Genomic DNA, 10061 nt, shown 5'->3' with positions numbered 1-10061 from the left:
ATTGTAGAATGTATGTTTTTTAAAGAATATTTTTTTTGACTATTTTAGGTGTTTTGAATAAAATAGAAGTAAGAAAAATTATGGTAGAACTATGGTAGTAGAATCTTTAGCAAGTGTTTAATAGAAATAGTTCATTTAGTAAGTGATTAAATAACTAGTTTATGAATAGTAAGTGCTTAATAGAACTAGTTTATTTAGTAAGTAGTTAATAAAACTAGTTTATTTAGTAAGTAGTTAATAAAACTAGTTTATTTAGTAAGTGCTTAATAAAACTAGTTTAGAGAGAGACCTATATTTGAAAATTTAGTTATGTTAGGATTATATATAAGATATTTTGAAATGTTTTTGTTCATATTTTCAACCATTGAAATGCAATGACCATCGATAAGTGGCCTATGTTTTGCCGGAGTGTTGATTAATTTCCATTCCAGCAAATTTCAGGCGCTCAATATGTCCTTTTTCAGGAAAGGTGATGCCGGATTTTTTGGGTTTTACCGTCGAGTTATAATCTTTGAATTTTGAACACAGGAGATGTCTGATGACGATGGGATCCTGGAGTGCGGGTACTGCTACGATGACTGGGGTTTTTGCGACAGGTTTCCTCACTTGCAAAATGATAGGTTTTTCACCGTGAAGCTGGAAGTGACCTTTGATGTTTGTATGGTACGCAATGACAAGCATTTCATTGTAATTAATATCATCAATTGTGCTTCTTTTGTTCAACATGTAATTTATGGAATGTTTTTCAATTCAATTAGTACATCCCGTGCCATGATAGACCATATGTATTGGAGAAGCTTGGTTTTGGTTTAGATGACTTTGAGAATGTGGAGACGAGGAGGGTTCACTTAAGAACTAAAAATGGTTATGAGTTTCTGATTAAGCTGTACAATGCGGTCGATCACTCCCATTTCGGTTGCTCTAATTGGGAAGCTCTCTGCAAGGCATATGGATTTGAGGAGGGAATGCGAATAAGATTTGATATTCGTCCCGAAGATTATTATGATGATGATAATATCGACATCTGGGTGGATGTGGATATGCCTACAATTTTGCCTAGATGTGAGTTTGTCAAACTAATTTGTTAAGTTCAGTAATTTATTGTTAATTTAAAAATATTTGGTGTTCATCGGTACTAAACTTATTTATTTATGATTGTCAGCTTATTTCTTATCTTCAAGAAATACTCGGAAGGTAGTAGATAGCACATATTACAGCTATGACTCCAAGCTTAATTGTGAGGAGAAAGGTTATCTTGTCTCATTCATAGAAGATGTTGAGGACTTCAAAACCAATCACTCTATTAGCCCAAATTATACTAGATATGTGCCACCAGTCCATAAATTGCTTGATGGTAACTTCATTGCCAAAAACTTGGTAAGATTTTGTTAATGATGGTAACTTCATTACATACATTATTCTTAAGTAAACTACATTGCTAACTATATATGTTACTATTACATTTTTGAACAGAGGCTCCCGAAGCAGGTTGTGTCTGACATTCTATTTACCAAAGGTGATATGCATATGGTTAGCTTATGACCAACTCCTTCGAAGGTTTACCATACTGCATACTCGATTTCTTCAAATGATGGAAGGCTCAAAATCAAAGAATGGACCAAAGGGATGAATGCGCACACGCAAATAATTGGAGACAAAATGAATGTGCGCAAGCCACAAGTTGGACATAGGTTTATGTCCATTCTCCATTATGGAGAAGGACCGGTTTATCTGTTTTATGGTATTTTACCTAGGAGAGAGGAGTAGGTCTTAGGTATTAAGAACAATTAGTTAGTGTTGATTATATATGACTATGATGATGATTAGAAGCTTTTATAATGTGCTACAATGTCTTAGACTTGATGGTGACGATGCTGAGTAGGAGTAGTGATTATGAGTACTATGATGACGATGATTAGGAGTTGTTATTATATCTAGTGACCAAGTTGTTATATGATGTCTCATGGACGAAAATGATGATGATGATGAGGAGTTATATGACAATGATATATTATGATAATAAGTTGTTAATGATATTATGATGATGACAATGATAAGTTATTATGTCATTGGGTGAAAGAACTGCAGATTAGTTTCAAATGGATGGATCCAAAGTGACCATTGGTTACTTTGGATCCATGCAATTGAAACTAATCCACAGTTCTTTCACCTAGTGATTTAACAAATCATTATAATGTAAAAACAATCTCTAAATTGCTACTGTATGGAAAATAGTATAAAGGTGTTTGAATATGACCTAAAATTTAAAATAAATAGAATACATAATAATAGTAGTAGCGCAGGCGGAGAGAAGCGCTACTAGTAATTACCAGTAGCGGTTGTTCGGGAAAGTGCTAGTACTAAGTAGATATAGCAGTAGCGCGTTCCAGCAAGCGCTACTGTTAAGCTTTAGTTGTAGCACCGTATCAGTAGCGTGGTTACCCACGCTACTGATAGGACAAAAACCAGCGCTACTGCTAGGCTTTTCCCTAGTAGTGTCCATCCACTCACCTTCATGACCGACTACACGGTATAACAAGCAAAAGGGTTATAAACAAAATGCATGCATGCTTCAAAGTCATAGAAAATTTTGGCATGACCTTGCCTAAAAATAGGACATATCGTGTTTGCTCGAAATTCTCCGAAACAGAAATAAGTTAACATTTCAGCAAAACATAAGCAACTCGGGGGCATGTCACTTGCACAAACCTCTCCATCTCACAAACACACATATTCTCATTCACACACATATTCCCATTCTTACTCACCTATATATATATCTCCCGGGAGAGACCGAATAGAGAGAGCACGGTTAGATGACGAGGCCTTTCGCTACCTATATAGATCGAAAGTGTGGATGGCTAAATAGCTAACTAGATCTAGTTGTTGGGGAGAAGAGATGATCACTCTAGCTAACTAATGGAGAGGGAGTTATGGTGGAGGGGGCATTAATGGGGAGAGAAGAGAGAGGTAGGAGGAAGAGAGAGGTAGGAGGAAGAGAGAGATGAGAGGCCATTTATGGAGAGTTATGGTGGAGGGTAACATCAATGAGGAGATAAGAGAGGTAGGAGGAAGAGAGAAGAAAGGAAACAATGGTGGAGAGGGGATAGGGGAAAGGAGGGGGGAGAGGGCAAAGTGGTGGAGAAGGGGGTGAAAAGGTGTCACCAGCCGCAACTAGCAGTAGCGCTGCGTCCCGAAAAGCACTGCTGCTATGGCAGTAGTAGTAGCGCTTACCCTGCACAAGCGCTACTACTAAGTGAAGCCCGTTATCAGTAGCGGTGCTACAAAACAAAGCGGTACTGCTAAACTCTTAGTAGTAGCACTGGTATTTGGACAACGCTGCTACTATAGCTACCATCGATGGCATCGTCTGGTCCCACATAGTAGTAGCGCGTTTTTGTTATACAGTGCTACGGCTAAGGTGTTAGTTGTAGCGCTGTCTAGGAGCAGCACTACTGCTAAGTAGCAGTAGTGGTGGCTTTTTTCCAGCGCTACTACTAAGGTCCTGCCTATAAGCATTTCCCTAGTAGTGCCACATTGTCTTAAATGAAGGCCAAACTCATAACTCAAATATTCGCTTCCGCGATCAGATCATAGAAACTTTATTTTCTTGTAATGACCATACTTCAATCTAAAATTATATGAACTTTTGAAATGTTTCAGACTTGTGTTTCATCAAGTAGATATACCCATACCTACTCAAATCATCTTTGAAGGTCTGAAAATAATGATACATGCCGCATGCTTCAACACTCATCGGACCTCATACATCGGTATGTATTATTTCCAATAAGTCATTAGCTCGCTACATTGTTAAGAAGAACGGAGTTTTAGTCATCTTACCCATGAGGCATGGTTCGCAAGTATCAAATGATTCATAACCAAGTGATTACAAAAGTCCATCCACATGGAGTTTCTTCATGCGTTTTACACCAATATGACCTAAACGGCAGTGCCACAAATATGTTGCACTACCATTATCAACTTTGCATCTTTTGGCATCAATATTATGAATATGTGTATCACTATGATCGAGATTCAATAAACCATTTACGTTGGGTGTATGACCATAGAATATTTTATTCATGTAAATAGAACAACAATGATTCTCTGACTAAAATGAATAACCGTATTGCAATAAACATGAACAAATCATATTCATTCTCAGCGCAAACACCAAATAACATTTATTTAGGTTCAACACTAATCCCAAAGGTAGAGGGAGTGTGCGATGGTGATCGTATCAACCTTGGAATTTATTTCCAACACACATTGTCACCTCGCCCTTGACTAGTCTTTGTTTATTCTGCAACTCCTGTTTCGGGTTACTAATCTTAGCAACTGAACCGGTATCAAATACACAACGGTTACTATGAACACTAGTAAGGTACACATCAATAACATGTATATCAAAATATACTTTTGTTCACTTTGCCATCCTTCTTATCCGCCAAGTGTTTGGGGCAGTTCCGCCTCGAGTGACCATTTCCTTTGAAGTGGAAGCACTCAGTTTCAGGCTTGGGACTAGCTTTGGGCTTCTTCATGGGAGCGAAAACTTCTTTGCCATTCATTTTGAAGTTCACTTTCTTTCCCTCGCCCTTTTTCTTGAAACTAGTGGTCTTGTTAAGCATCAACACTTGATGCTCTTTCATGATTTCTACCTTCGTAGATTTCAGCATTGTGAAGAGCTCGGGAATCGTTTCCGCCATCCCTTGCATATTATTGTTCATCATGAAGTTCTAGTAGCTGGGCAATAGTGAAGGAAATATGCCCTAGAGGCAATAATAAAGTTGTTATTTTATATTTCCTTATATCATGATAAATGTTTATTATTCATGCTAGAATTGTATTATCCGAAAACTTGATGCATGTGTGAATACATAGACAAATCACCATGTCCCTAGTATGCCTCTACTAGACTAGCTCGTTGATCAAAGATGGTTAAGTTTCCTAGCCATGGACATGTCTTGTCATTTAATGAACGAGATCACATCATTAGGACAATGATGTGATGGACAAGACCCATCCATTAGCATAGCATAATGATCGTTCAGTTTTATTGCTACTGCTTTCTTCGTGTCAAATATATATTCCTCCGACTATGAGATTATCCAACTATCGGATACCGGAGGAATGCCTTTTGTGCTATCAAACGTCACAACATAACTGGGTGATTATAAATATGCTCTACAGATATCTCCAAAGGTGTTGTTGGGTTGGCATATATCGAGATTAGGATTCGTCGCTCCGAGTATCAGAGAGGTATCTCCGGCCCCTCTCGGTAATGCACATCACATGAAGACTTGCAAGAAATGTGAATAATGAGTTAGTTACGGGATGATTCATGCACTACAGAACGAGTAAAGGGACTTGCTAGTAACGAGATTGAACTAGGTATGAGGATACCGACGTTCCAATCTTGAGCAAGTAACATACCGATGACAAAGGGAATAACGTATGTTGACATTGCGGTTCAACCGATAAAGATCTTCGTAGAATATGTGGGAACCAATATGGGCATCCAGGTTCCGCTATTGATTATTGACCGGAGAGGTGTCTCGGTCATGTCTACATAGTTCTCGAACCCATAGGGTCCGCACATGTAATGTTCGATGACGATAGGTAATATATGAGTTATGTGTTTTGGTGACCGAAGGTTGTTCGGAGTCCCGGATGAGATCACGAACATGACGAGGAGTCTCGAAATGGTTGAGAGGTAAAGATTGATATATTGGAAGGTTATATTTGGACACCGGAATGGTTCCAGAATGTTTCAGGGATTTTTCGAAGTACCGAGGGGTCACCGGAACCCCCCCAGGAAAGTTAATGGGCCTCATGGGCCGTAAGGGAGAGGAGGAGACAGGCCACAGGAGGTGGAGCGCACCCCCCATGGGGGTCCGAATTGGACTAGGGGAGGGCCCCCCCTTTCCATCTCCCTCTCTCTCTCTCTCTCCCTTCCCCCTTTTCCCCCTCCGGAAAGGAAGGGGGTCCAAATTGGACAGGAAGTCATAGTGGGACTCCCCCCTTTGGGGGCGCGCCCTAGGCCGACCCTATCCCCTCTCCCTCCTTTATATACAGGGGCAGGGGGCACCCCAAAGCACAACAATTATTTCTTAGCCGTGTGCGGTGCCCCCCTCCACTGTTTACTGCTCCGGTCATATTGTCGTAGTGCTTAAGCGAAGCCCTACACGGATCACATCACCAACACCATCACCATGCCATTGTGCTGACGGAACTCATCGAATCCTTCGTCCCTCTACTGGATCAAGAGTTCGAGGGACGTCATCGAGCTGAACGTGTGCAGAACTCAGAGGTGCCATACGTTCGGTACTTGATCAGTTGATTCAAGAAGATGTTTGACTACATAAACCTTGTTAAGTTAACGCTTCCGCTTTCGGTCTACGAGCGTACGTGGACACACTCTCCCCCTCTCGTTGCTATGCATCTCCTAGATAGATCTGGCGTAAGTGTAGGATTTTTTATGAAATTGCAAGCTATGTTTCCCAACAGTGGCATTCGATCCAGGTCTATGCGTAGATGATATGCACGAGTAGAACACAAAGAGTTGTGGGTGGTGATTGTCATACTGCTTACCACCAATGTCTTACTTTGATTCGGCGGTATTGTTGGATGAAGCGGCCCGCACCAACCTTACATGACCGATGTTCAAGAGACCGGTTCCACAGACAAACATGCAACAAGTTTTGCATAAAGGTGGCTGGCGGGTGTCTGTTTCTCCAACTTTAGTTGAATTGAATTTGATTGTGGCTAGTCCTTGAGAAGGTTAAAACAACAAACTTGATAAATCATCGTTGTGGTTTTTGTGCCGTAGGTATGTACAGTTCATGCTAGAAGCCCGTAGTAACCACGTAAAACTTGCAACAAACAAAGTAGAGGACGTCTAACTTGTTTTTGCAGGGCATGTTGTGATGTGATATGGTCAAGACATGATGTGATATAAATTATTGTATGAGATGATCATGTTTTGTAACAAGTTATCGACAACTAGCAGGAGCCATATGGTTGTCGCTTTATTGTATGAAATATAAACACTATGTAATTGCTTTACTTTATCACTAAGCGGTAGCGATAGTCGTAGAGGCAATGGTTAGCGAGACGACCACGATGCTACGATGGACATCAAGGTGTCAAGCCGGTGATGATGGAGATCATGACGTTGCTTCGATAATGGAGATCAAAAGCATAAGATAATGATGGCCATATCATGTCACATATTTTGATTGCATGTGATGTTTATCTTTTATGCATCTTATTTTTCTTAGTATGACGGTAGCACTATAAGATGATCCCTTACAAAATTTCAAGGTATAAGTGTTCTCCCCGAGTATGCACCGTTGCGAATGTTCTTCATGTTGAGACACCACGTGATGATCGGGTGTGATAGGCTCTACGTTCAAATACAATTGGTGCAAGCCAGATTTGCACACGCGGAATACTCGGGTTAAACTTGACGAGCCTAACATATACAAATATGGCCTCAAAACACTCGAGACCGAAAGGCCGAACGTGAATCATATAGCAGATATGATCAACATAGAGATGTTCACCATTGAAGACTACTCCATCTCACGTGATGATCGGACATGGTTTAGTTTATTTGGATCACGTATCATTTAGATGACTTGAGGGATGTCTATCTAAGTGGGAGTTCTTAAGTAATATGATTAATTTAACTTTAATTTATCATGAACTTAGTCCTGATAGTATTTGCAAATTATGTTGTAGATCAATAGCACGCATTGTTGCTCCCCTATGTTTTTTGATCTGTTCCTGGAGAAAACTAAGTTGAAAGATGATAGTAGCTATGATGCGGACTTGGTTGTAACATCCCAAATTTTCAGTTTGGAATGTTTTACAATTTTAGCTAAGCATCTATGCATATTGTTTGACATGGAGTGGCATTCGAAATTTTGAGAGGCGGTGGAGTTATTTTTTTTTGAATTTGAACTTGATTGGAAATTGAAATTTATTTCAAAAAAATGCATGACAAATACTTGAGCAAAAGTATTAGAGGAGTAAATATGACACTCCAAAAAAATGTCAGAAGAAAATATTGCCAAAAAGTTTGAATTCAAATATGAATTTTATTTTGGATTTTCAGAAAAATGTTTTTTTAGTTTGTGTTTTGCCCCTCGAAAAAAGTCCACGTTGTAGGATTAATTCCCCTAAGAATTTTAGTATATATGTCCTATATAAAAATATTTTTTTCTCTATTAGTTTTTCTCCCTGTAGTTAGTAAAAAAGAGAAAACACCCCCCGAGCTGGCCAGGCCGACGGCCCAGCGTGCCCGAGCCGCCAGCCCAGCCAGTGCAGTGCCACGCCTGAATCGCCTCCGCTTTGGTCGCCCGACCGAACCCCCCTCTCTCTCCCACTGACCGCGGGGCCCATGCCCTCTTCTTCCCCTCGCCCACAAAACTGAGCCGGAGTCGCTCCGCCGCCACCGCTGAATCCCGGGGATCGCTGGATCGCCTCATCCGATTCGGCCCCTTCTCCAAGTCGTGCCCCCTATATAAACCCCTCCACCTCGACGATTCCGCCCCTACAACCCCTCACCCGACACACCCTCGCCTCGCAATCTCTCGCCGCAGCCCGAAGCCGCCACCGCCACATTACCGCCACCCGAGCTTGCCTCGATCGCTTCCGTCACACCCAAGCTCCACCAACTCCACCCCCACCTCCGCAACACCCCGTCGCAGCCGCCCGACGTCTCCGTCGTCTTCCCCGACCACCGGAGCCACCGCGCCACCATCGCCCGAGCCGCCATCGTCCATCGTCACCGTCGCCACTGCTGTAAGTCGCCGGAGCTGCTCCCCGCCGTCCGATCTAATTTCTGTGGCCTAGATTAGATCTAGCGAACGGTTAGGTTAATTGCATTAGACCAGTTTATAGACGGTTTTAGTTACGTTGTTTTTGCAGTTTAGTTACTGGTTCAGTTAGATCGGGCCGTTCCGATTTTGTTTTGTTAGTCGCGGGCACGTTTTAGTTATTTTGTGCCTAAGCGTTAGATAGGCTTAGTAACTTCTATTTTTTTTGTTTTAGTTTTAGTTTCTGCTTTTAGTAGGAATAGTTCTGTTTCTGTTTTAGCTGTATCTTTTAGGTTGTTTATTGTTTTTAGTTGATTCTTTTTTTGTTAGTTTCCAAATTTCTTGTAGTTTCCGTAGAATGTAGGTTTAGCCATGTTTAAGTTTAAAAAATAGTTTTATATTAGTTTTAGTCAGATTAGTTTTTCTGCCATAAATGGAGCTAGAATAATTTTATTTTAGTGATTCTTTTTTCTACTGCTTAGTTTTGACCTTGCATAGCAGTAGGAACTTGTTTGGGTATTTTGAGATTTAAATAAAATCAGTTTTAGTCGAAATCAAGCTTTTCTAGTTTTATTTAGCTTGTTACTGTTTTCCGTCTGTTCTAGTTATTATATAATTTTTTTTTCCTGTGTTATAATTTATTTTAGATTAGTTTCTGTAGTTACAGAGGGTGAACTTTTTTTGACTGTGAACTGTGGGGCAAAACCCCCACAGCTTTGCCAAACTTTATTACTCAGAAGCAACAAGTACAACAGAGTGATTACAAGAGGTAATCAAAAGTACAGGAACTTGGCTACAAAAGAGTAGAAAATAAAGGAGGGTGGGGGGGGGGCAGAAATGCCTAACTACACTAAACCTTTAAGGGGGAAGGAAAGAAATCCACTTGAAAAGATCATCCTTGTAGGCAGATTTTATCCTGTATTGTAACAAAGAAATATCATGCCTAAAGGCACCTTTCCACTTATTAAAGCGTGCCCTCTCATTTCTGAAGACTTTGGCATTCCTAATGATCTAGATATTCCAAAAAGCAGTGAACACTTCAGAGAAAAATGGTTTTCCAAAAGAATTCCTAGCCTGAAAGACCAAATCAGACATTGAGTCACCAGGAGACTAATCAATCTGAAGGTAATTCCAGACTCTTACACTGAAATTGCAGTTGAAAAAAGATGATCTCTGGTCTCTTTGGCCTTCAAAGGGCAGACTCTACAATGCACTCCATCCTCCATGTGCCAATGC

This window comes from Triticum dicoccoides, chromosome 1B (genome assembly GCF_002162155.2).
Source record: "Triticum dicoccoides isolate Atlit2015 ecotype Zavitan chromosome 1B, WEW_v2.0, whole genome shotgun sequence".
NCBI lineage: Eukaryota > Viridiplantae > Streptophyta > Magnoliopsida > Poales > Poaceae > Triticum > Triticum dicoccoides.
Note: the sequence above shows the minus strand (reverse complement) of the source record.